We start from the raw sequence: 27,942 nt of genomic DNA, 5'->3' as shown, positions 1-27,942 counted from the left end.
CCGTGTGTGTGTGCTCACCGTGTACTCACCGTGTACTCACCGTGTGCTCACCGTGTACTCACCGTGTACTCACCGTGTGTGTGTACTCACCGTGTACTCACCGTGTGCTCACCGTGTACTCACCGTGTACTCACCGTGTGTGTGTGCTCACCGTGTGCTCAGCTTGCCGGGGGCTGCCGTGCGGGCCAGGCGACAGCCCCCCGAGCCCGTTTGCCCGCGTCTACGTCTACTCCCGGCGAGCACACAACCCGACGTGGACGCTGCACTCGCACACCGAGACCATCGAGGCACCGCACACCGCAACACACACGCCGCACCGCACGCCACACCGCACCACACTGCACTACACTACACCACACTACACCACACCACACTACACCACACTACACCACACTACACCACGTCGCACTACACCACACTACACCACGCCGCACCGCACTCCACACAGCACCACACTGCACTACACTACACCACGCCGCACTACACTACACCATACTACACCAACACCACGCCGCACTACACCGCTCCACACACCACACTATGCCACACTACACCACGCCACACCACGCCGCACTACACCGCACCACACACCACACTATGCCACACTACACCACAGTACACCACACACCGCACCGCATTCCACCACATCAAGCAGCACCACACCACACATTGCACCACGCACCACACTACACCACACTACACCACGCCGCACTACACCGCACCACACACCACACTATGCCACACTACACCACAGTACACCACACACCGCACCGCATTACACCACACCAAGCAGCACCACACCACCCAACGAACTGCTGCACCATTCACCGAACCTTGCCTGGCACCCCACTGCATATTCTTAGGTTTTTTCGGTAAAGTCACGTAGGTAAAAACATTAAAAAGTAAAATAAAATAAAAAATCACGACGTTTCAGAGGCAACACAAGCTTCCGTCTTCAGGTGGTACCGTCACAGCCACGACAGCTGTATCAAGTAAATGAGAGATTGCAAGAGCTACCACTCCGTTTATATAATGGTTGGAGAGGGGGTGGGGCAAGGGCCGCATACTTTTTATTAATATGGTAAGGTGAGGCTTAGAGGCTTAAAGCTGAGCCTTTGTTATGGAGAGGTGCGGTTTGTGACTCAACCTGTGACAGGGAGACCACCACTAAACATGGTAAAACAGTAGTGGTTGTCTGTCAAATAAGATTGGCGAATAAGTGTAGTTAAATCTTTTTTGCATGGTTAATCACATCTTTCCAATGATTACTCAGTTTGTAACCGTCATCACGGTTGAAATTATGTCTGTGTTTGTATATTTGTATGGCTTCGTGTACAAACCTTTGATGGTAGCCAGGAGGTTTGCAGAGAACCTTGGTCTCGGAAAATACAATTTCATGAGAGCCCACCGAGTTGTAGCAATGATCGGCAATGGCCGAAGAATCAGTTCTGCCGTGTTTCAGATCTGACTTGTGCTCGCGGACACGATCAGAAACATGACGTTTCGTTTCTCCAATGTAGCAATCTCTCATTTACTTGATACAGCTGTCGTGGCTGTGACGGTACCACCTGAAGACGGAAGCTTGTGTTGCCTCCGAAACGTCGTGATTTTTTTTATTTTATTTTACTTTTTAATGTTTTTACCTACGTGACTTTACCGAAAAAACCTAAGAATATGAATCATTGCAGTCACGAAAGCTTCAAATCTAGAATTAATGCACTCCACTGCATCTTTGCATATCCCACACCGCACACTGTACACCCAGCACCATGCACCACACTCGATCTACTTGCTGTACATGGTTTGTGTGTCCGGTGTGGTGTGTATGGTGAGTGTACACGGTGCGGTGTTTATGGTGAGTACGCACAGTATGGGTGTGTACGGTGAGTGTACACGTTGCAGTGTGTATGGTGTGGGTGTGTATGGTGAGTATACATGGTATGGGTGTGTATGGTGAGTGTACACGTTGCAGTGTGTATGGTGTGGGTGTGTATGGTGAGTATACATGGTATGGGTGTGTATGGTGAGTGTGGGTGTATGGTGAGTATACATGGTATGGGTGTGAATGGTGAGTGTGTATGGTATGGGTGTGTATGGTGAGTGTACATGGTGTGGGTGTGTATGGTGAATGTGTACGGTGTGGGTGTGTATGGTGTGTACATGGTGTGGGTGTGTATGGTGAATGTGTACGGTGTGGGTGTGTATGGTGTGTACATGGTGTGGGTGTGTACGGTGAGTGTACACGATGCGGTGTGTATGGTGTGGTGTGTGTGTATGGTGAGTATACATGGTGTGGGTGTGTATGGTGAGTGTACACGATGCGCGGTGTATGGTGTGGGTGTGTATGGTGAGTGTACATGGTGTGGGTGTGTATGGTGAGTGTACACGTTGCAGTGTGTATGGTGTGGGTGTGTACGGTGAGTATACATGGTATGGGTGTGTATGGTGAGTGTGTACGGTATGGGTGTGTACGGTGAGTGTACACGTTGCAGTGTGTATGGTGTGTGTGTGTATGGTGAGTGTGTGTGTGTGTATGGTATGGGTGTGTATGGTGAGTGTACACGGCGCGGTGTGGCGGGTGCAGGCGACGTGTGCGCCCGAGTTCCTGGTGAGCGCCGCGTTCTTCCCCGCTCCGCGCCCGCTGAGGATCTGCGTCTCGGTGTGCGACTCCCGCGATCGGAGTGGCCCCGACGGAGTGAGGGAGCACCGCACCCTGGCACCGCACTTGGACACCCAACTCGAAAACGAGTTGGATATCACTGACTGTAGATCAGAGGTCGCAAACGGGTTTTGATTCCTTACTCGTACCCGTACCCAGCCGCACCAGGGTCACAAACGGGTACCCGTACCCGTACCCGGCCGTACCCGTACCCGTACCCGGCCGGGTACAGGTAGGGTACGGGTATCGGGTACCTGATTGCGACCTCTGGGATGAAGCCATGTTCAGGCGCGGGTGGGTTGATTCTAGGAACTTGAATTGTGAGAAGAGACAAGACGTTGGGAAATGAGTGACAAACGGTGACTCACCAGTGACTCACAGTCTACCCGTACCCGTACCTGGCCGGGTACGGGTAGCCGGGTATCGGGTAGGGTACGGGTATCGGGTACCCGGTTGCGACCTCTGCTGTAGATTTGGAGTTTGCGGTGTCTCTCTCTCTCTCACCGAGGTCGCGTGGTTTTATCTCCAGGTCCTCCGGTTTTCCCCTCCACATTTAGAATCAACGTCACGTGGTTGGAGTATAGACCACAATACCTGCAGTCATAATGCAAACAAAAAACACAACTCTGATAATGTGCACTGTCCTTGAAGTTGATTGGTCCACACCCGAGACAGCTTTCCTTAGAGCCTAGTCTCACATGGTGTTGGACCAGATGACGCCAAAAGGCGCACAACTCAAAGACAATGCACCATCAGAGTATGAGAGCTCGGGGTAAACATTTACACCATTGGTACCTCATTTGCCAGTAAAACATATGATAATTTTTTTTACCCTTCTATCTGGCAACAAAACTGACACCTTTTTTACAAGGAGTCATGTTTGCATAGACCACAATACCTGCAGTGGTATATTTTTTTACCGGCAAATGAGGTTCCAATGGTGTTTGGAGTGGTTGGCTGCTGTTGTACACTTCCACGCGATGATGATGATGATATCAACCACCCTGCTGAGAGATCATTTGTGGCCTGGTTGCTCCTGAAAAAAATCTCTATAGGGGCCGTCCATAAGTGACGTCACGTGATTTTGGACGAGTTTTGACCCCCCCCCTCTCTCTCGTCACACGGCGTCACAAAAAGTCAGACCCCCCCCTCAAATATGACGTCACAAATCTCTGCCCCCCCACCCCCAAAAAATAAAACATGCTTCAAATCGCTTTAAACTATTGTCATTGTAGTGCGCATTTAATGTGGCGCTGCACTCTGATGTTGTAGGAGAAAACATTTATTAAAACGTCTATTTAATTAAGTAGAACGTGTTGTCTATATTTATTTAAAGTTGCGCATTTTGATGACGTGACGTCACATTTCTCAACCCCCCCCCCCCCTAGGTGCGTGACGTCATTTATGGACGACCCCATAATTCAGTGCGCCTTACCTGAAAAACAAAATAAACAGCACTTGCCCCAACAGTCTGTTAAGGCTACACGGGGGACATTTGTCTTTGTCGTGCTCAGGTGAAGGTTCTGGGAAAGGTGGAATGTTCGGTGGAGGAGCTTCTGCGTGGCGGAGGCAAGCTCAGCCTCCCCTTGAAGTGAGCTCAACACCACCCACCTCACTCTGACCCTGACCCTTTGAGCTGGCCGCTCGTGACCTGACCATGGCTTGATCCTGACCCCGATCTGACCTCTTCACTGTTGCGGTCTTGTTTCCTGCGTAGTCATTGGTGACCAGGGTGAGACCATCATCTCATAGCCACAGCTCCGTGTCTGTGAGTCTATGGCTCTCTGTGCGAGTCTATGGGTCTCTGTGTGAGTCTATGGGTCTCAATGTGAGTCTATGGCTCTCTGTGTGAGTCTTTGGGTCTCTGTGTGAGTCTATGGGTCTCTGTGTGAGTCTATGGGTCTCTGTGTGAGTCTGTGGGTCTCAATGTGAGTCTGTGAGCCTCTGTGTAAGTCTATGGGTCTCTGTGTGAGTCTATGGCTCTCTGTGTGAGTCTGTGTGGGTCTCTGTCTCTGCAGATCGGACCAGGGAGTGAGTGCTGGTGAGGTGAGGCTGCAAGGCTGGGCGAGCGACAGTGGTGAGGAGACGGTGGCTTCCTCACCACTGCTGGTGAGCGGGGACGAGATATTGGATCACGACCCTACTCATAGCCCACACTCATAGCCCATACCCCTCTCGCTACACCTCATAGCCCATACCCCTACCCCCCCCTCTCTCTACTCATAGCCCACACCCCCCCTCTCTCTACTCCTCATAGCCCACACCCCTACCCCCCCCTCTCTCTACCCTCATAGCCCATACCCCTGCCACTACCCCCCCTATCTCTACCCCCACACCCCTACCACTACCCCACAACCCATACCCCATACACCAGCCCCATCACTGTGTATCCACACTGCAGTGATACAAATTCATTACCACTTACCCCCCTGCTCCCCCCCTCTGCTGCCCCCCCCCCCTCCACTGCCCCCCCCTGCCCACGACTCCCCCCCCGCTGCCCCCCCCCCCCCGCTGCCCCCCCCCCCATCCCAACGCTGTCCAGGGCCCCCGTGGGATTCCCGAGTGGCGAGCAAAGCGCTACCACAGCCTCCTCCATGACGAGTTCCTCAGGACCAGTGAGCGATGGCATCACCACCACCATCGTCACCATCGTCACCATCATCACCACCGTCACCACCGTCGCCATCGTCGCCATCATCGTCATCATCGCCATCATCGCTAACATCATGGCTAACATCATCATCATCATGAACATCATCATTGCCAACATCATTACCAACATCATCATCACTAACATCACCACCATCATCACGATTGCAAACATCGTTACTAACATCGTCCTCATCATCATCACCACCGTCACCATCATCGCCATCATCGCCAACATCATGGCTAACATCATCGCTAACATCATCATCACAAACATCATCATTGCGAACATCATTACCAACACCATCATCACTAACATCACCATCATGAACATCATCATCACTAACATCACCATCATGAACATCATCATTGCTAACATCATTACCAACATCATCATCACAAACATCACCATCATGAACATCATCATTGCTAACATCATCATCACCAACATCATCATCACTAACATCACCACCATCATCACGATTGCAAACATCATTACTAACATCGTCATCATCATCATCACTAATTTCATCGTGACTAACGTCATCACTAACATCGCCAGCATCATCTTCATGATCATTACAAACATCACCAACATCACCATCATCAATAACAACATTATTGACATCGTTTTAACTCACATTATCACCATCATCATCGCTGGCAGGGCATGCGTCAGTGTGCGACTGAGTGGATGAGTGAGTGAATGAACGAATGAGCGAGTGAATGAGTGAGTGAGCAGGCGAGGTAAATAGTGAGTGTGTGTGCATATGTGTGTGTGTCTGGGGGAGCGGTGGTGTAGCGGTTAGCACGCTGTGCTATGAACCCGGCGACACGAGTTCGATCTCCACTCACGGCCAACACCGGTGACAATTATCTGAACCGGTCCTGGGACTCCCCTAGGTCGACTCGGCCTCGAGTACCTGGTACGGTGTGGAGTAAACATCGCTACTGGGGAGACAAAGGCGGTCGGGCGTGGTGCTGGCCACCCACCCCCTCGTGTACCGTTGCGACCTTCATAGGTGCTCGCTAACAGCACTTGCCCCTACAGTCTGTTAAGGCTATATGTGGGATCTTTGTGTCTGCGTCCATATGCAGCCTTGATAGGTGCTGCCGCTCACTAACGGGCATTTGCCTCAGTACCCGGTGTGGGCTATACAGGGGCGGGGGGCCCTTTAGCTTTAACTTTTTGCGTGAGTCGGTGAGTTGGTGAGTGAGTGCACGAGTGCGTGAAGGAATGAGCGAGTGGGCGAGTGAGTGCGTGAACGAGTTGGTGAAGGAATGAACGAGTGGGCGAGTGAGTGCGTGAACGAGTGGGTGAAGGAATGAGCAAGTGGGCGAGTGAGCGAGTGGGTGAGTGAGTGCGTGAAGGAATGAGCGAGTGGGCGAGTGAGCGCGTGAACGAGTGAGCGAGTGTGTGAGCGAAGCAGCGAGCGTGTGTGCGCGTACACGTGTCCGTCCGCGCACGTGTCCATACGTACGTAGCCTACGTCTGACCTTCTTCCGCACCGTATGTAGCCGTCCGCGCTTATCGGAAGCGCGTGCGGCCCTGGCAGGCGCGGCCGCCCGCGCGAACAGGCGGCACGGGGAATGGGAACTGTGCCTCTGTCTCGTCGGCAGTGTTCTGCAACGAGTGCGTGCGCACGTACCAGCGTGCCGGGCCACGTGGAGGCGCCGCAGCGGCCGCTGCTCGCGGTGCAGGAGCGCATGGCCGAGTCGCGTCTCTCCTTCCACGTTCCGCGCCAGCTGCTGCAGATGAGACTCCGCCAGCTGTCGGCGTGGTGCGCTCCCTCGCATCGCACGCGCACAGCAGAGACGCGCAGAGACACGCGCGGAGACGCGGAGAGACACGCGCGGAGGGACACGGAGAGACACGCGCGGAGGGACGCGGGCAGAGACACGCGCAGAGACGCGGAGAGACACGCGCAGAGGGACGCGGGCAGAGACACGCGCAGAGACACGGAGAGACACGCGCAGAGACACGCGGGCAGAGACACGCGCAGAGGGACACGCACAGAGACACGCGCAGAGACGCGGAGAGACACGCGCAGAGACGCGGAGAGACACGTGCAGAGGGACGCGGGCAGAGACACGCGCAGAGACGCGGAGAGACACGCGCAGAGACACGCGCAGAGACGCGGAGAGACACGCGCAGAGACACGGAGAGACACGCGCAGAGACACGCGCAGAGACGCGGAGAGACACGCGCAGAGACACGCGCAGAGACGCGGAGAGACACGCGCAGAGACACAAGCAGAGACGCGGAGAGACACGCGCAGAGACACGGAGAGACACGCGCGTAGAGACGCGGGCAGAGACACGCACAGAGACACGAAGAGACACGCGCAGAGACGCGGGCAGAGACACGGAGAGACACGAGCAGAGACACGGAGACAGAATGAGAATATTTGTGTACACCGGAGGAATCCGACGAGCTCGCAAGCTCTTTTTCACGGATGTCCTCTAGGGGCATGGGGTAAGAACGTCGCGACACACGGAGCGATGCAGAGACGCGCACGCAGAGACACGGGTAGAGGCATGGAGAGACACAGAGACACAGAGACACACGCACTTGTGTGTGTACCCCGTGTGTGTATCCCGTAGTGTAGCGGTTATCGCTGCGCTACAATCCTGGCGACCCGGGTTCGATTCCCGCTCACGGTCAACACCGCTGACGATTATCTGAACCAGTCCCAGGCCTCAAATGAGTACCCATAGCGGTGTGCAGTAAACATCGCCACTGGGGGAGAGACAAAGGCGGCCGGGCGTGGTGCTGGCCACCCACCCCCTCGTGTGCTGCGCCTGCTTTTCGGTGCTACCCTCTAGCAGCACTTGCCTCAACAGCCCGTTAAAGGCTACACGGGGGGATCTTTGTCTTTGTACCCCTGGTGTGTTTGTCGTCCCCTTGACCTGCCAGGCTCTCTCTACTGCAAAGTGTGGACCCCTTCTTCCCGCCCGCGTGGAAGAGCGGCGCCAACGCCTCCCTGTCCCTGGGCACAGAACACGTGGAGGCCTACACAGAGGCCCTCACCAGCCTGCACGCTCACCACGGTGACTCACCACACTCCTCACCACCACGCTCACCACGGTGACTCACCACACTCCTCACCACCACGCTCACCACGGTGACTCACCACACTCCTCACCACCACGCTCACCACGGTGACTCACCACACTCCTCACCGCCACGCTCACCACAGTGACTCACCACTCTCCTCACCACCACGCTCACCACGGTGACTCACCACACTCCTCACCACCACGCTCACCACAGTGACTCACCACTCTCCTCACCACCACGCTCACCACGGTGACTCACCACTCTCCTCACCACCACGCTCACCACGGTGACTCACCACACTCCTCACCACCACCACACTCCTCGCCGCCACGCTCACCACGGTGGCTCGCCACACTCCTCACCACCACGCTCACCACGGTAACTCACCACACTCCTCACCACCACACTCACCACCGTGACTCACCACACTCCTCACCGCCACGCTCACCACGGTGACTCACCACACTCCTCACCACCACGCTCACCACGGTCACTCACCACACTCCTCACCGCCACGCTCACCACCGCCACACTCCTCACCGCCACGCTCACCTCGGTGACTCACCACACTCCTCACCACCACGCTCACCACAGTGACTCACCACACTCCTCACCACCACGCTCACCACGGTGACTCACCACACTCCTCACCACCACGCTCACCACGGTGACTCACCACACTCCTCACCACCACGCTCACCACGGTGACTCACCACACTCCTCACCGCCACGCTCACCACAGTGACTCACCACTCTCCTCACCACCACGCTCACCACGGTGACTCACCACACTCCTCACCACCACGCTCACCACAGTGACTCACCACTCTCCTCACCACCACGCTCACCACGGTGACTCACCACTCTCCTCACCACCACGCTCACCACGGTGACTCACCACACTCCTCACCACCACCACACTCCTCGCCGCCACGCTCACCACGGTGGCTCGCCACACTCCTCACCACCACGCTCACCACGGTGACTCACCACACTCCTCACCACCACACTCACCACCGTGACTCACCACACTCCTCACCGCCACGCTCACCACGGTGACTCACCACACTCCTCACCACCACGCTCACCACGGTCACTCACCACACTCCTCACCGCCACGCTCACCACCGACCACACTCCTCACCGCCACGCTCACCTCGGTGACTCACCACACTCCTCACCGCCACGCTCACCACCGCCACACTCCTCACCACCACGCTCACCACTGTGGCTCGCCACACTCCTCACCACCACGCTCACCACCGTGGCTCACCACACTCCTCACCGCTATGCTCACCACGGTGACTCACCACACTCCACACCACCACGCTCACCACGGTGACTCGCCACGCTCCTCACCACCACCACACTCCTCACCGCCACGCTCACCACTGTGGCTCGCCACGCTCCTCACCACCACGCTCACCACGGTGACTCACCACACTCCTCACCGCCACGCTCACCACGGTGACTCACCACACTCCTCACCACCATGCTCACCACGGTGACTCACCACACTCCTCACCACCACGCTCACCACCGTGGCTCGCCACACTCCTCACCGCCACGCTCACCACGGTGACTCACCACACTCCTCACCACCACGCTCACCACGGTCACGCACCACACTCCTCACCGCCACGCTCACCACGGTGACTCACCACACTCCTCACCGCCACGCTCACCACCGTGACTCACCACACTCCTCACCGCCACGCTCACCACCGTGACTCGCCACACTCCTCACCACCACGCTCACCACGGTGACTCGCCACACTCCTCACCACCACGACTCACCACACTCCTCACCGCCACGCTCACCACGGTGACTCACCACACTACTCACCACCACATCCTCACCACCACACACTCCTCACCGCCACGTCACCACGGTGACTCACCACACTACTCACCACCACATCCTCACCACCACCACACCTCACCCCACGCCACCACGGTGACTCACACTCCTCACCGCCACGCTCACACGTGACTCACCACACTCTCACCGCCACGCTCACCACCGTGACTCGCCACATCCTCACCACCACGCTCACCACGGTGACTCGCCACACTCACCACCACGACTCACCACACTCCTCACCGCCACGCTCACCACGGTGACTCACCACACTACTCACCACCACACCTCACCACCACCACACACTCCACCGCCACGCTCACCACGGTGACTCACCACACTACTCACCACCACACTCCTCACCACCACCACACTCCTCACCGCCACGCTCACCACGGTGACTCACCACACTCCTCACCGCCACGCTCACCACGGTGACTCGCCACACTCCTCACCGCCACGCTCACCACGGTGACTCGCCACACTCCTCACCGCCACGCTCACCACGGTGACTCGCCACACTCCTCACCACCCACGACTCACCACACTCCTCACCGCCACGCTCACACGGTGACTCCACCACACTACTCACCACCACACCCCTCACCACCACCACACTCCTAACCGCCACGCTCACCACGGTGACTCACCACACTATCACCACCACACTCCTCACCACCACCACACTCCTCACCGCCAACGCTCACCACCCGGTGACTCACCACACTCCTCACCGCCACGCTCACCACGTGACTCACCACACTCCTCACCGCCAACGCTCACCACCGTGACTCGCCACACTCCTCACCACACGCTCACCACGGTGACTCGCCACACTCCTCACCACCACGACTCACCACACTCCTCACCGCCACGCTCACCACGGTGACTCACCACACTACTCACCACCACACTCCTCACCACCACACTCCCCGCCACGCTCACCACGGTGTCACCAACTACGCACCACACACTCTCACACCACCCCACTCTCACGCCACGACTCGACTCCTCACCCCCGCTCACACGGTGACTCGCACACTCTCACACGCACGCTCACCAGGCGCGTAGGTGCGTGCTAGCACCACCTGTCCCAAAGGCCTGCTGAGGCTATGTGGGGGATCTTTGCCTTTGTACAGGGCCGAACTTCAAGGCGAGCCGTCTGCGGAGGGAGCGAGCGCTCTCCTTCGTGCCCATTAACCTGCACGTGCAGCGGCTGCGGGTGCAGGACGCACACACAGCGGCGCGGTACGCTGACGATGCACACACGCAGAGGACAGGGGACGACACGCACACGCTGGAGAAAGTGACGACCACGCACACGCGGCGCGGTACGCTGACGATGCACACGCAGAGACACGTGACGACACGCAACGCAGAGACACGTGACGACACGCACACACAGAGACACGTGACGACACGCAACGCGGAGACACGTGACGACAACGCACACGCGGCGTGGTACGCTGACGATGCACACGCAGAGACACGTGACGACACGCACACGCAGAGACACGTGACGACACGCACACGCGGCGCGGTACGCTGACGATGCACACGCAGAGACACGGGGATGACACGCACACGCGGCGTGGTACGCTGACGATGCACACGCAGAGACACGTGACGACACGCACCACGCGGCGTGGTACGCTGACGATGCACACGCAGAGACACGTGACGACACGCACACCGGCGTGGTACGCTGACGATGCACACGCAGAGACACGTGACGACACGCACACGCGGCGTGGTACGCTGGACGATGCACACGCAGAGACACGTGACGCCACGCACACGCGGCGTGGTACGCTTGACGATGCACACGCAGAGACACGTGACGACACGCACACGCGGCATGGTACGCTGACGATGCACACGCGGAGGACACGTGACGACACGCACACGCGGCGTGGTACGCTGACGATGCACACGCAGAGACACGTGACGACACGCACACGCAGAGACACGTGACGACACGCACACGCGGCGCGGTACGCTGACGATGCACACGCAGAGACACGGTGACGACACGTACACGCAGAGACATGGTGACGACACGCACACACAGAGACACGGTGACGACACGCACACGCAGAGACACGGGGACCACACGCAGAGACACGGTGACGACACGCACACGCAGAGACACGGTGACGACACGCAATCGCAGAGACACGTGACGACACGCACACGCAGAGACACGGTGACGACACGCACACACAGAGACACGGTTACGACACACAGAGACACGGGGACCACACGCACACACAGAGTCACGGTGACGACACGCACACGCAGAGACACGTGACGACACGCGCACGCAGAGACACGTGACGACACGCACACGCAGAGACACGTGACGACACGCACACACAGAGACACGTGACGACACGCACACACAGAGACACGTGACGATACGCACACACAGAGACACGTGACGACACGCGCACACAGAGACACGTGACAACACGCACACACAGAGACACGTGACGACACGCACACACAGAGACACGTGACGATACGCACACACAGAGACACGTGACGACACGCGCACACAGAGACACGGTGACGACACTCACACACAGAGACACGGTGACGACACGCAGACACAGAGACACGTGACGACACTCACACACAGAGACACGGTGACGACACGCACACACAGAGACACGTGACGACACTCACACACAGAGACACGGTGACGACACGCACACGCAGCGTGGTACGCTGACGATGCATAAGCAGAGACACGGTGACGACACGCGTACACAGAGACACGGGGATGACACGCGGCGCGGTATGCTGACAACACGCACACACAGAGACACGTGACGACACGCACACGCAGAGACGTGACGACACGCACACACAGAGACACGGTGACGACACGCACACACAGAGACACGCTGACGACACGCACACGCAGAGACACAGTAACAACACACACACACAGAGACACGGTGACGACACGCACACGCAGAGACACGGTGACGACACGCACACGCAGAGACACGGTGACGACACGCACACGCAGAGACACGGTGACGACACGCACACGCAGAGACACGGTGCATGCAGAGACACGTGACGACACGCACACACACAGACACGGTGACGACACGCCCAGTCGCACGCCGCCAGTACGATGTCGCGGGAGACAAATGCGTCCGTGTGCGGTGCCCCCCAGACTGCACGTACGACGTGGTGACTGTGGGAGCCCCCGCGGCCCACGTCCTCGGATTCAAGGGCGGGGGGCTGCGGAGTCTGATGGCACGGGGGGCCCGCCTCGGGTGAGGAGGTTTACAGACCCCCCCCCCGATCATCACTCACCTCCACTCACCTCTACTCATGACTCACCTATCCCTCTAACTCTCTTTCTCTCACTCTCTTCCTCTCCATCATTCTCCCCTTGTCTCTCTGCCCCCCCTCTCTCTTCTCTCTCTTCTCTCTCTCCATCTCGTTTGCCCCCCGTTTCAGTTTTCAGTTTCATTCGTTTGGAATTACCCCGTGAGTTATTCGGCTCTTGATTCGGGTGCGACCGCAACAAACAGTAAAATGACAAGATACATTTACAATTTACCAGAGGTGGGACAAAGTCATTGTTATGCAAGTCCAAGTCGAGTCTGAAGTCATCAAATTCATGACTCGAGTCTGACTCGAGTCCAAGTCACATGACTTGAGTCCACACCTCAGAGGTGGGACAAAGTCATTGTTATGCAAGTCCAAGTCGAGTCTGAAGTCATCAAATTCATGACTCGAGTCTGACTCGAGTCCAAGTCACATGACTCGAGTCCACACCTCAGAGGTCGGACAAAGTCATTGTTATGCAAGTCCAAGTCGAGTCTGAAGTCATCAAATTCATGACTCGAGTCTGACTCGAGTCCAAGTCACATGACTCGAGTCCACACCTCTGCAATTTACTGTGCGCAAATTGAACCATCCCCTACAAAAACAATAAAATCTTCCAGGAAAAGCACCATTTGTTTATACTGCGTACGAAACCGTGAAAAAAAATCCAATTTTTTTGTTAGATCACAATAACAATCATAATGCAATTTAGATAAAAATGTTTAAGTCTAACTCTATACTACATGAAAAAATCGGGCTAAACTAAACGTTTCTAGAAATTACTAAAATAATGCTACAAAAACAATGTAACAGTGATCATAAGAAATGTGATTGGAAGTTAACAATAGCGACATGCATAACATATACTACTAAACCTAGCAGCCTTCGCTAGCTGCATGAGTCAAATCTATAATAGCAGGAGTAGCAATAGTAGTAGCAGCAGCAGCACATTATAATAATACGTATAACCCGTAAAAACAACGTTTTTCACTCTAAATCCTTTATATGCATGGCGGCTAGAGTCCTCTCGTCCTCTGGCTTGAGATGGCTGCCACCTATGGGTCAGATGATTGTCTGCCAGTATTAAGCAATTGGTAATTAAATACTTAATTTGTTTTCCCTAAATAGTGTAACATTTTGGATTTTTTTTTTCACGAACATTAATTGTCTCGCACAACGAGTCTGTGTGCAAAATGTCAGCTCGATTGGATCACGGGAAGTGGGTTAAAAAACGACCGAAAGATTTGCACGGTCGTAAGCAAGCAAGCAAGCACGCAAGCAAGCAAGCGAACTTAATATAAAGGATTTAAAAATACATGATGATTTCTCGCATTGGTCATCCGTAGCGATAGATTTGATTTCAGGCCACTGGATAGCAGTGGCAGCTAGGGTTGTACGACTCCTCTAGAGCAATTTAAAGCTTCGTGACTGCAGGGATTCATCTTCTTGGTTCTTTCGGTAAAGTCACGTAGAAGGGAAATAATAAAATAATAAAATAAAACATAATAAAATAATTCTCACGACGTTTCGGCCACAACGCAAGCAGCCGTCTTCAGGTGAAGAACAGGTCATTCAGACTCTGTCTTCCCAACAGACCTGTTCTTCACCTGAAGACGGCTGCTTGCGTTGTGGCCGAAACGTCGTGAGAATTATTTTATTAAGTTTTATTTTTATTATTTTCCTTCTACGTGACTTTACCGAATGAACCAAGAAGATGAATCCTCTAGAGCAGTTTTGAGTGATGGTCTTGTAGGTCGTGATCCAAGCTGTCTCTCACCCTGCCCCCCCCCCCCCCTCCCAGTGTGCTGGGTGAGCAGGACGAGATGAGGTCTCTGCTGCAGCGTCTCTGGAAGCTGAAGCTTCGGTTCGACTCGCACCACGCATCTCTCGCCGCCTCGCCGCTCACCACCGAAGAGCTCTCCGCTCACCTCGCTCACCTGGTTGACGCGGTGAGGGACGCGACGCCCGCCGCACTCGCACTCACCCACTCACGCTCACCCGGTCACCCATGGCCCGCTAGGCCCCGCGCCCGCTCGCAGCAAGGCTCACACTCACGCTCGCCCACTCGCATGCTCACCCACACGCTCGCCCACACGCTCGCCCACTCGCACTCATGCTCACCCACTCTCGCTCGCCCACTCACACGCTCACCCACACGCTCGCCCACACGCTCGCCCACTCTCACTCGCACTCACCCACTCGCACGCTCACTCACCCACTCACTCTCGCCCACTCACGCTCGCCCACTCGCACTCACCCACTCACACTCTCACTCACCCACTCACATTCTCACTCACCCACTCACTCTCACTCACCCACTCACACTCACCCACTCACACTCCCACCCCCCCCCCCCGTCACACCCCCCTTCCTCCCGCACCCCCACAGACGCAGCAGCTGGTGTCGCTGTGTGAGCGGGAAGCGGTGTGTGAGGCCGTGTTGCGGCTGATGCGGAGCGAGGGCCAGGAGACGGGACTCGCTGCCACAACCGCCGCCACCGGCTCATCCACAAGCTCCACGCTGCGGGTGGCGTCACGCCGTGAATGGGTGAGTGGGTGTGTGAGCGAGCGTTCTTATCAGAGTGAGTGTGTGTAGGGAGCGGTGGTGCAGCGGTTAGCGCTACGCTGCGCCGCGAAGCCGGCGACCCGAGTTCCATTCCTGAGTGAGTGAGGAGTGAGTGTGTACTCACTCTGTGTGTGTACTCACTCTGTGTGTGTACTTACTCTGTGTGTGTACTCACTCTGTGTGTGTACTCACTGTGTGTGTACTGTGTGTGTACTCTGTGTGTGTACTCTGTGTACTCACTCTGTGTGTGTGTACTCACTCTGTGTGTGTACTCACTCTGTGTGTTTGTACTTAGAGGCTGTTGCTGAGCAGAGTGGAGGAGGAGCTGGAATTGCTGTTGCTGAGTTCAGGACCTGAACACGGTAAGGACGGTGTGTGTGGTGCAGCAGTGGTGCAGCAGTGGTGCAGCAGTGGAGCACGTTGTGGTGCAGCAGTGGGGCACGTTGTGGTGCTGCAGTGGGGCACGTTGTGGTGCTGCAGTGGGGCATGCTGTGGTGCAGTAGTGGGGCACGTTGTGGTGCAGCAGTGGTGCAGCAGTGGTGCAGCAGTGGAGCACGTTGTGGTGCTGCAGTGGGGCACGCTGTGGTGCTGCAGTGGGGCACGTTGTGGTGCTGCAGTGGGGCACGTTGTGGTGCTGCAGTGGGGCATGCTGTGGTGCAGTAGTGGGGCACGTTGTGGTGCAGCAGTGGGGCACGTTGTGGTGCAGCAGTGGGCACGCTGCGCATCGAACCCGTCAACATCTGAGAGAGACACAGGTGGCCAGGCGTGGCGGTGCGGGCCACGTCACCCCCTCGTGTGCCGTGCCGGCCTTGATCGGGCGCTGCTACCAGCACTTGGCCCGTACAGCCTGTGTGGGCTACATGGGGGGTCTTTGTCTTGTGTGTCTGCGGGTGCAGACCTGCGTACGGGGAGCGGTGGTGCAGCGGTTAGCGCCACGCTGCGCCACGAACCCGGCGAACCCCGGTTCGATTCCCGCTCACGGCCAACACCGGTGACGATTATCTAGACCGGTCCTGGGCCTCCCTTTAGGTTGACTCGGCCTCAAATGAGTACCTGGTGCGGTGTGTAGTAAACATCGCCACTGGGGAGACAAAGGCGGCCGGGCGTGGTGCTGGCCACCCACCCCCTCGTGTGCCGTGCCGGCCTTCATAGGTGCTCGCTAACAGCACTTGCCCCGACAGTCTGTTACAGGCTACGTGGGGGATCTTTGTCTTTGCAGACCTGCTTGCACGCGTGTCGCTGCTGGCGCCCCGCGTGAGCGCCGCGTGCGATGGCGCTGCCCGGGCCCTGCTGGCGATCGCCCTGGAGAGCGAAGCCTGCTGGGGCTCGTCGCTGAGCCACCGGCGGGACGTCGTCGATTCCCACACCGTGAACCACCGCCACCCACCACCCCCCACCGCTCACCGCCACCCACCACCCCCCACCACCCCACACCACCCCCCACCACCCCACCGCTCACCGCCACCCACCACCCCACCGCTCACCGCCACCCACCGCCACCCCACCACCCCACCGCTCACCGCCACCCACCGCCCCCACCACCCCACCGCTCACCGCCACCCACCCCCACCCCCACCCCACCGCTCACCGCCACCACCACCGCCCCCCACCACCCCACCGCTCACCGCCACCCACCGCCCCCCACCACCCCACCGCTCACCGCCACCCACCACCCCCACCACCCCACCGCTCACCGCCACCCACCACCCCCCACCACCCCACCGCTCACCGCCACCCACCACCCCCCACCACCCCACCGCTCACCGCCACCCACCACCCCCCACCACCCCACGCTCACCGCCACCCCCACCCCCACCGCTCACCGCCACCCACCACCCCACCGCTCACCGCCACCCACCACCCCCCACCACCCCACCGCTCACCGCCACCCACCACCCCACCGCTCACGCCACCCACCACCCCACCGCTCACCGCCACCCACCACCCCCACCGCTCACCGCCACCCACCACCCCACCGCTCACCGCCACCCACCACCCCACCGCTCACCGCCACCCACCACCCCACCCCCACCGCTCACCGCCACCCACCACCCCACCGCTCACCGCCACCCACCACCCCACCGCTCACCGCCACCCACCACCCCACCCGCTCACTCGCCACCCACCACCCCCACCACCCCACCGCTCACCGCCACCCACCACCCCACCTCTCACCGCCACCCACCACCCCCCACCACCCCACCGCTCACCCGCCACCCACCACCCCACCGCTCACCGCCACCCACCACCCCCCACCACCCCACGCTCACCTCCACCCACCACCCCAACCGCTCACCGCCACCCACCCACCCCCACCACCCCACCGCTCACCGCCACCCACCACCCCACCGCTCACCGCCACCCACCACCCCACCGCTCACCGCCACCCACCACCCCACCGCTCACCGCCACCCACCACCCCCCACCACCCACCGCTCACCGCCACCACCACCCCACCGCTCACCGCCACCCACCACCCCACCGCTCACCGCCACCCACCCCCCCCACCACCCCACCGCTCACCGCCACCCACCACCCCACCGCTCACCGCCACCCACCACCCCCCACCAACCCCACCGCTCACCGCCACCCACCACCCCCCCACCACCCCACCGCTCACCCGCCACCCACCACCCCCCACCCCCGCTCACTGCCACCCACCACCCCCCCACCCCGCTCACTGCCACCCACCACCCCCCCCCACCGCTCACCGCCACCCTCCCCCCCCCCCCGCTCACCGCCACCCCCACCACCACCGCTCACCACTACCCACCCACCCCCACCCCGCTCACTGCCACCCACCACCCCCCACCCCGCTCACCGCCACCCACCACCCCCCCCACCGCTCACCGCCACCCTCCCCCCCCCCCCCCCCGCTCACCGCCACCCACCACCACCGACACCGACACCCCCCCCCTCACAGCCCCTTTGTCTCCCTGCCTCATGAGCATCACGGTGGCTAGGAGATGTTAACTACCTCGCCTGGTATGCAGGAGGTCGAGGGTTCGATCCCCTCTTCACTGGCTACGTGATCACCCACCCCCCTCTCACCTGCCATCTTTGTATCATCACCCTCATCACTGGCTTCGCGACCCCAACCCTCGTCTCTCCCTGATCGCTGGCTTCATGACTCCCCCCCCCCACCTCCGTCTTTGTCTCCCTCCCCAGCTGTCGGCGCTGGTGGTGGGCTGCGTGCTGCGCCTGCGTGCGGGTCTCGGCGACGCGGCGTTCCTGCAGCAGCTGCAGCACGCGGGCCTCCTCGTGTGCTTCGAGAGCCTCCTGAGCACCTACGGTGAGTACCCACCTATCCTCAAACTCTGTGCAAGGCCCCACCCCTCCTGAGCACCTACGGTGAGTACACACCTATTCTCAAACTCTGTGCAAGGCCCCACCAAGATACTGTGTTACGGGAGCTCTTGTTTTCGGGAGCGGCCTGGCGATCACGAATGACGGCTCGGCAAAGTGTTACGTGGACATTTGTAGCAGCAGCAGCCAAATACTATGAAAGCGGTGACGTTGACTCTGAACGTAGAGGGGAAAAACTGGAGGACTCGGAGAAAAATCCACACCACCACGGAGAGAGAGGGAGAGACACGCAAACTCCAAATATACAGCAGGCATCAGGGTCTGGATCGAACCCACGACCTCCTGCATACCAGGCGAGGTAGTTAACATCTCACCACGGGGAGAGCGAGAGAGACACGCAAACTCCAAATATACAGCAGGCGTCAGGGTCTGGATCGAACCCACGACCTCCTGCATACCAGGCGAGGTAGTGTTATCTTGCGGTACCCCGTCACACCAGGTGCCCGAGAATGTTGTGCACCCTGCAGCTCGCTAACGCTTTTGCCAGACGTCCCGTAGAGTAGCGAGTCGCACTAATCGAGCCTTGCTGATACCGTGCTAGTTGTCTCTCTCTGTCTGTCTCTTGCCGTCTCTCTCCGTGCGTAGGGGATGAGCAGGCGATGCTGGAGGACATGGCAGTGTCCGTGATGGACCTGTCTCACCGCGTCTCCCTGCGTCTCACCCTGTCGCCTCCCGGCTCCGAGGGGGACAGCCTGCTGCCGTCTCTGACAGAGGACGGGTAACTCGCACGCGCACGCAGTACAAAGATAAAGATCCCCCGCGTAGCCTCAACAGACTGTTAGGGCAAGTGCTGTTAGCGAGCAGCACCGATGAAAGCCGGAACGGTGCACAAGGGGGTGGGTGGCCAGCACCGCGCCCGGCCGCCTTTGTCTCCCCAGTGGCGATATTAACACGCCGCACCGGCTACTCATTTGAGGCTGAGTCGACCTAGGTGAGGCCCAGCACCGGTTCAGATAATCGTCACGGGTGTTGACGGCTGTGAGTGGGAATCGAACTCGGGTCGCCGGGTTCGTAGCGCAGCGTAGCGCTGACCCCCTGCTCCATCGCTGCCCTTGCACACAGTACATGCGCGCACGAACACGCGGTACACACGCGGTACACACGCAGTACACACAGTACACACGCAGTACACACAGTACATGCGCGCACGAACACGCGGTACACACGCGGTACACACGCAGTACACACAGTACACACGCAGTACACACAGTACATGCGCGCACGAACACGCGGCAGACACGCGGTAAACACGGCACACACGCAGCACAAATGCATTACACACGCGGTACACACGCAGTACACACGCGGTACACACGCAGTACACAAGCGGTACACACGCAGTACACATACAGCACACGCAGTACACACGCGGTACACACGCAGTACACACGCGGCACACACGCAGTACACACGCGGCACACACGCGGTACACACGCAGTACACACGCGGCACACGCAGTACACGCAGCACACACACAGCACACACACACAGCACACACACAGCACACGCAGCACACACACACAGCACACACACGCAGCACACACACAGCACACAGCACACGCAGCACACACACACAGCACACACACACAGCACACACACACAGCACACACACGCAGCACACACACGCAGCACACATGCAGCACACTCGCAGCACACGCGCAGCACACACGCGGCGATACTCTCATCACGCGGCGCGTGCGGTGTGCGCAGGGAGGGCTGCGTGGTGAGCGTCCCTCTGCCCGTGGCGATGTTCCGCACGCTGCCCGAGCCCCTGAGGGACGGGGCCCTCGTCCCCGTCAGCAGCGCACTCTTCAGCATCGGCATCAACGAGCAGCAGACGCTTGTCGAAAGGCGAGTCGCTCGCTCGCTCCATCACGTCGCTCCACCACCTCGCTCCACCACCCACCACCTCGCTCCACCACCTCGCTCCACCACCCACCACCTCGCTCCATCACCTCGCTCCACCACCCACCACCTCGCTCCACCACCTCGCTCCACCACCCACCACCTCGCTCCACCACCCACCACCTCACTCCACCACGTCGCTTACCACCCACCACCTCGCTCCACCACCTTGCTCGCTCGCTCCACCACCTCGCTCGCTCCACCACCTCGCTCCCCACCAACCACGTCGCTCCCTACCCACCACCTCGCTCCCCACCCACCAACTCGACCCCCACCCACCACCTCGCTCCCCACCCACCAACTCGACCCCCACCCACCACCTGTGTGTGTGTGTCTCTGTGTGTGTCTCTGTGTGTGTGTGTCTCTGTGTGTGTGTGAGTGTCTCTGTGTGTGTGCGTGCCTCTGTGTGTGTGAGTGTCTCTGTGTGTGTCTCTGTGTGTGTGTGTCTCTGTGTGTGTGTGAGTGTCTCTGTGTGTGTGCGTGCCTCTGTGTGTGTGAGTGTCTCTGTGTGTGTGCGTGTCTCTGTGTGTGTGCGTGCCTCTGTGTGTGTGAGTGTCTCTGTGTGTGCGGTGTCTCTGTGTGAGTGTCTCTGTGTGTGTCTCTGTGTGTGTGTGTCTCTGTGTGTGCGATGTCTCTGTGTGTGAGTGTCTCTGTGTGTGAGTGTCTCTGTGTGTGCGATGTCTCTGTGTGTGCGGTGTCTCTGTGTGAGTGTGTCTCTGTGTGTGAGTGTCTCTGTGTGCGTGTGTCTCTGTGTGTGTGTGTCTCTGTGTGTGCGTGTCTCTGTGGGGAGCGGTAGTGTAGCGGTTAGCGCGCTGCGCTATGAACCTGGCGACCCGGGTTCGATTCCCGCTCACGGCTAACACCAGTGACGATTATCTGAACCGGTCCTGGGCCTCCCCTAGGTCGACTCAGCCTTAAATGAGTACCTGGTGTGGTGTGTAAACATCGCCACTAGGGAGACAAAGGCGGTCGGGCGTGGTGCTGGCCACCCACCCCCTCGTGTACCGTTCCGGCCTTCATAGGTGCTCGCTAACAGCACTTGCCCCTACAGTCTGTTCAGGCTATACGGGGGATCTTTGTCTTTGTCTTTGTGTCTCTGTGTGTGCGATGTCTCTGTGTGTGTGTGTCTCTGTATGTGCGATGTCTCTGTGTGTGCGGTGTCTCTGTGTGAGTGTGTCTCTGTGTGTGAGTTTCTCTGTGTGAGTGTCTCTGTGTGTGTGGTGTCTCTGTGTGTGTGGTGTCTCTGTGTGTGTGGTGTCTCAGCATGTGATGTCTCTGTGTCTCAGTGTCTCCATGTCTCTGCACGTGGTGTCTGTGCGTGTCTCATGTCTCCGTGTCTCCGTGTCTCCGCCTGTAGGTTTCACGGGGACACGTCTCTGCAGGAGCAGCTGTGTGTTGAGAGTTGTGAGCGTCTGCGTGCCTACCACAAGCTTGCGTGCGCCTACCTGCCCTCCCGTGAGTAGCTCCCTCGTACCTGCACGCGTGTGAGCGTGTGTACCTGTGCGCGTGTGTGTGTACCTGTGCGCGTGCGTGTGTGTGTGCGTGTATGGCCGGGCGTGGTGCTGGCCACCCATTGTCCTTGTGCGCCGTGCCGGCCTTCATAGGTGCTCGCTAACAGCACTTGCCCCAACAGTCTGTTCAGGCTATACGGGGTATCTTTGTCTGTGTGTGTGGGGAGCGGTGGTGTAGCGGTTAGCGCTACGATCCCGGTGACGTGGGTTCGATTCCCGCTCACGGCCAACACCAGTGACGATTATATGAACCGGTCCTGGGCCTCCCCTTGGTTGACTCAGCCTCAAATGAGTACCCGGTGCGGTGTGTAGTAAACATCGCCACTGGGGAGACAAAGGCGGCCGGGCGTGGTGCTGGCCTCCCACCCCCTCGTTTGCCGTGCCGGCCTTCATATGTGCTCGCTAACAGCACTTGCCCCAACAGTCTGTTCAGGCTATACAGGGTATCTTTGTTTTTTCTTCGTGTGTGTCTGCACCTGGGGAGCGGTAACGCAGCGGTTACCGCGCCGTTCACTACGAACCCGGCGACCCGAATTCTATTCCCGCTCGCGGCCAACACCGGTGACAATTACCCGTCCCGGTCGCGGGCTTGCCTGGGCACGGCAAAAGTCGGCGTGGATGTTCATAGCAGCCAAATAATTCTCAAACGCGCGACGTCGATTCTAAATGTGGAGGTCAAAAACTGGAGGATGCGGAGACAAATCCATGCGACCACGGGGAGAGAGAGAGACACGCAAACTCCAAATATACAGCAGCAGGCATCGTCAGGGTCGGGATCGAACCTACGACCTCCTGTAGACCAGGCGAGGTAGTTAACATCTCACCACGGGGAGAGAGACACGCAAACTCCAAATATACAGCAGCAGGCGTCTGGGTCGGGATCGAACCCACGACCTCCTGTAGACCAGGCGAGGTAGTCAACATCTCACCACGGGGAGAGAGACACGCAAACTCTAAATATACAGCAGCAGGCGTCAGGGTCGGGATCGAACCCACGACCTCACCACGCCACCCACGTCGCACGCTCCCCAACCGGTCCGTCAAGGCTACGCGCGTGGGGGTCGGGGGGTGGGGGGGTGTGGGACCTTTGTCTGTGCAGCAGAGCCGCGGGGCGACGCTCCCCCCCCTGGCTGCTGGCGCCCCCTCCCGGAGCTGCTGGAGGAGCTCGCCAAGTCGGCCGCCTCTCGGCGCAACAAGAACGTCCACGTCCTGCAGGCGGCCGCACAGGTGAGGGCTGCCCCTTGGACTCCCCCCCCCCCCCCGCCACCTGCCCCTCACCTCACCCCCTCACCTCATCCCCTCACCTCACCCCTCACCTCACCCCTCACCTCACCCCTCACCTCACCCCCTCACCTCACCCCTCACCTCACCCCTCACCTCACCCCTCACCTCACCCCTCACCTCACCCCCTCACCTCACCCCCTCACCCCTCACCTCACCCCTCACCTCACCCCTCACCTCACCCCTCACCTCACCCCCTCACCCCTCACCTCACCCCTCACCTCACCCCTCCTCACCTCACCCCTCACCTCCCCCCTCCCCCCCCCTCACCTGCCCCCCCCCGTCACCCCACACCGGCGCTCGCTGCCCCGCGCCCGCCCTCGATGCCGCACCTGCGATGAGCAGGGTTGGCCTACGCACGGCGCGAGAGAAGTTTTGACGCACAAACTTGCCCCTCGCCATGCACTCACCTCGCCACCAATCAAGCTTATCGGAGGTGCGCGCGTGTGCGTCCGTGTGTGTGTGTGCGCGTGCGTGTGTACGTGCGTGTGCACGTGCGTGTGCACGTGCGTGTGTACCTGCGTGTGCACATGCGTGTGTGCGTGCGTGTGCACGTACAGGTGTGCCAGCGTCTGCGTGGCGTGCGCGTGACGAGCTGCAAGAGCGCCAAGGACCGCACGGCCATGTCGGTGACACTGGAGCAGTGCGCCCTGCTCAGGGACCGCCACGGCCTCCCGGCCTCCGCCTTCTCTGCGGCCCTCAACTGCATGCGCAGGTGGGCAGTGCGGGGCGAGGGTGACTTGTTGTGGCTATAACAACTCTTACACTTCGATTTAAAGCTTCTTTCGTGACTGCAAGGATTCATCTTCTTGGTTCTTTCGGTAAAGTCACGTAGAAGACCAGAGGACGCTAAAGGGCTTTTTGGCTTCCTCTGGTCTGGACCAATCAATTTCAAAGACAATGCATATATTATCAGAGTGTGTTTTTTGTTTGCATTCTGCCCACAAGCATTGTGGTTAATGCAGACACGATTCCTTGTGAAAGATTTCAGTTTGGTGTTTTAACATCCTAACACCTAAATTTCGATTTAAAGCTTCTTACGTGACTGCAGGGATTCATCTTGTTGGTTCTTTCAGGTAAAGTCATCACGTAGAATGGAAATAATAAAATAATAAAATAAAACATAATACAATAATTATCACGGCTACTTGCGTTGTGGCCGAAACGTCGTGAGAATTATTTTATTATGTTTTATTTTATTATTTTATTATTTCCATTCTACGTGACTTTACCGAAAGAACCAAGAAGATGAACTCTTAAACTCTCTTGCTAGTTTACGAGGCGAAGCCCACTGAGATGTTTAGCTCTTTGCAGAAGTGACCTGGCCACAAATGATGGCGAAGTGGCTCATCGTCAGCGTGGATGTTCGCAGCAGCCAAATAATTCTCAAACACGTGACGTCGATTCTAAATGTGGAGGGCAAAAACTGGAGGACGCGGAGACAAATCCACGCGACCAGCGGAGAGAGAGAGAGAGAGAGACACGCACACTCTCTGTATACAGCAGCAGGCGTCAGGGTCGGGATCGAACCCACGACCTCCTGTAGACCAGGCGAGGTAGTTAACATCTCACCACGGGGAGAGAGAGAGACACGCAAACTCCAAATATACAGCAGGCATCTGCGGGGTTTAGATCGAACCCACGACCTCCTGTAGACCAGGCGAGGTAGTTAACATTTCACCGGTGGTGAGTGCGCCGTGCCGTGCCGGCCTCCGCAGGTGCCGCTCACTAACGACACTCTGTTGATGGCTATGCTGGGGGTGGGGGGTGGGGGGACGGGTTGCACCTTTGTCTTTGTCCAGTGAGGGCTGCCGGCTGGAGAACGCTGCCAAGAACGTGGGCTGTCGACGCTACGCGTTCCACACGCTGCAGCTCGCCACCTTCCCGCGCTTCTACCGGCCACCCGAGGGGACGTACGGGAAGGTGGACACGTGAAGCGGTGGCGGTGGTGGCGGTGGTGGCGGTGGTGGTGGTGGTGGTGGGGGCGGTGAGAGCCAGCAGGCGACCGCCATGCGGCAGTGGGACGGACACGGCACGTTGCTATCGTGCACGCTCTGTCCAGCTCTGCGTTGTCGTCTCCTGTGGAAGGGAACGTTTCAGGGGCCGAGGCAAGGCCACAACCACCCACCCCGGTCCAGGTCTTTGTTGTTGATTCCTGTGGTAGGGAACGTTTCAGAGGCATGACAAGGCCACAACCACCCACCCCGGTCCAGGTTTTTGTTGTCGCCTTCTGTGGAAGGGAACGTTTCAGAGGCCATGGCAAGGCCACATCCACCAAACCCCTGTCCAGGTCTTTGTTGTTGATTCCTATGGAAGGGAACGTTTCAGAGCCCAGCCCATGGCAAGGCCACATCCACCCAGCCCTGTCCAGTTCTTTGTTGTCGCCTTCTGTGGAAGGGAACTTTCAGAGGCCATGGCAAGGCCACAACCCTCCCTGTCCAGGTCTTTGTTGTTGATTCCTGTGGAAGGGAACGTTTCAGAGGCCAGCCCATGGCAAGGCCACCCCCCCCTCTCACACCCCCCCCCTGCCCGCTGGGTGGGTGGGTGTTGGCCGGTGAGGAGCTGGAGAGATGATTGCCCTGCGAGTGATTTGCGGGTGACGTGATTGCCGTGTTGTGTCGAACGAGGAGCAAACGTCACAGGGTGTGCCTAATCCTCACAATCTCTCACCCTCACTACCCCTCACTAATCCTCACTAACTCTACCCCACACTAACTCTCACCCTCACTAACTCTAACCCTCACTACCCCTCACTAATCCTCACTAACTCTACCCCACACTAACTCTCACCCACACTAACTCTCACCCTCACTAACTCTAACCCTCACTACCCCTCACTAATCCTCACTAACTCTACCCCACACTAACTCTCACCCACACTAACTCTCACCCTCACTAACTCTAACCCTCACTACCCCTCACTAATCCTCACTAACTCTACCCCATACACCTAACCCTCACTAACTCTCACCCACACTAACTCTCACCCTCACTAACTCTTACCCTCACTAACTCTACCCCACACTAACTCTCACCCTCACTAATTCTACCCATACACCTAACCCTCACTAACTCTCACCCTCACTAACTCTCACCCACACTAACTCTCACCCTCACTAATTCTACCCCATACACCTAACCCTCACTAACTCTCACCCTCACTAACTCTCACCCACACTAACTCTCACCCTCACTAATTCTACCCCATACACCTAACCCTCACTAACTCTTACCCACACTAACTCTCACCCACACTAACTCTCACCCTCACTAACTCTACCCCTCACTAACTCTACCCCTACCCCTAACCCTCACTAACTCTCACCCACACTAACTCTCACCCTCACTAACTCTACCCTCACTAACTCTACCCCTACCCCTAACCCTCACTAACTCTCACCCACACTAACTCTCACCCTCACTAACTCTCACCCACACTAACTCTCACCCTCACTAACTCTACCCCTCACTAACTCTACCCCTACCCCTAACCCTCACTAACTCTCACCCACACTAACTCTCACCCACACTAACTCTCACCCTCACTAACTCTTACCCACACTAACTCTCACCCACACTAACTCTCACCCTCACTAACTCTACCCCTCACTAACTCTACCCCTACCCCTAACCCTCACTAACTCTCACCCACACTAACTCTCACCCTCACTAACTCTCACCCTCACTAACCCTCTCTAACTCTCACTAACTCTACCACTAACCCTCACTACCC

The 27,942-nt window shown here is 58.1% G+C and overlaps 1 pseudogene; it reads left to right on the top strand.

The window, feature by feature from the left end:
* The first annotated feature begins 2,295 nt into the window (after window positions 1-2,295).
* LOC133357782 (inositol polyphosphate-4-phosphatase type I A-like) lies at window positions 2,296-27,602 on the top strand (annotated as a pseudogene).
* The last annotated feature ends 340 nt before the right edge of the window (window positions 27,603-27,942 follow it).

The sequence above is a fragment of the Lethenteron reissneri genome, chromosome 59 (genome assembly GCF_015708825.2).
Source record: "Lethenteron reissneri isolate LAM-NWPU_2019-01 chromosome 59, ASM1570882v1, whole genome shotgun sequence".
In the NCBI taxonomy this organism is placed as follows: Eukaryota; Metazoa; Chordata; class Hyperoartia; order Petromyzontiformes; family Petromyzontidae; genus Lethenteron; species Lethenteron reissneri.
The sequence above is the reverse complement of the archived record's forward strand: the minus strand, read 5'-3'. Positions and strand labels throughout refer to the sequence as shown.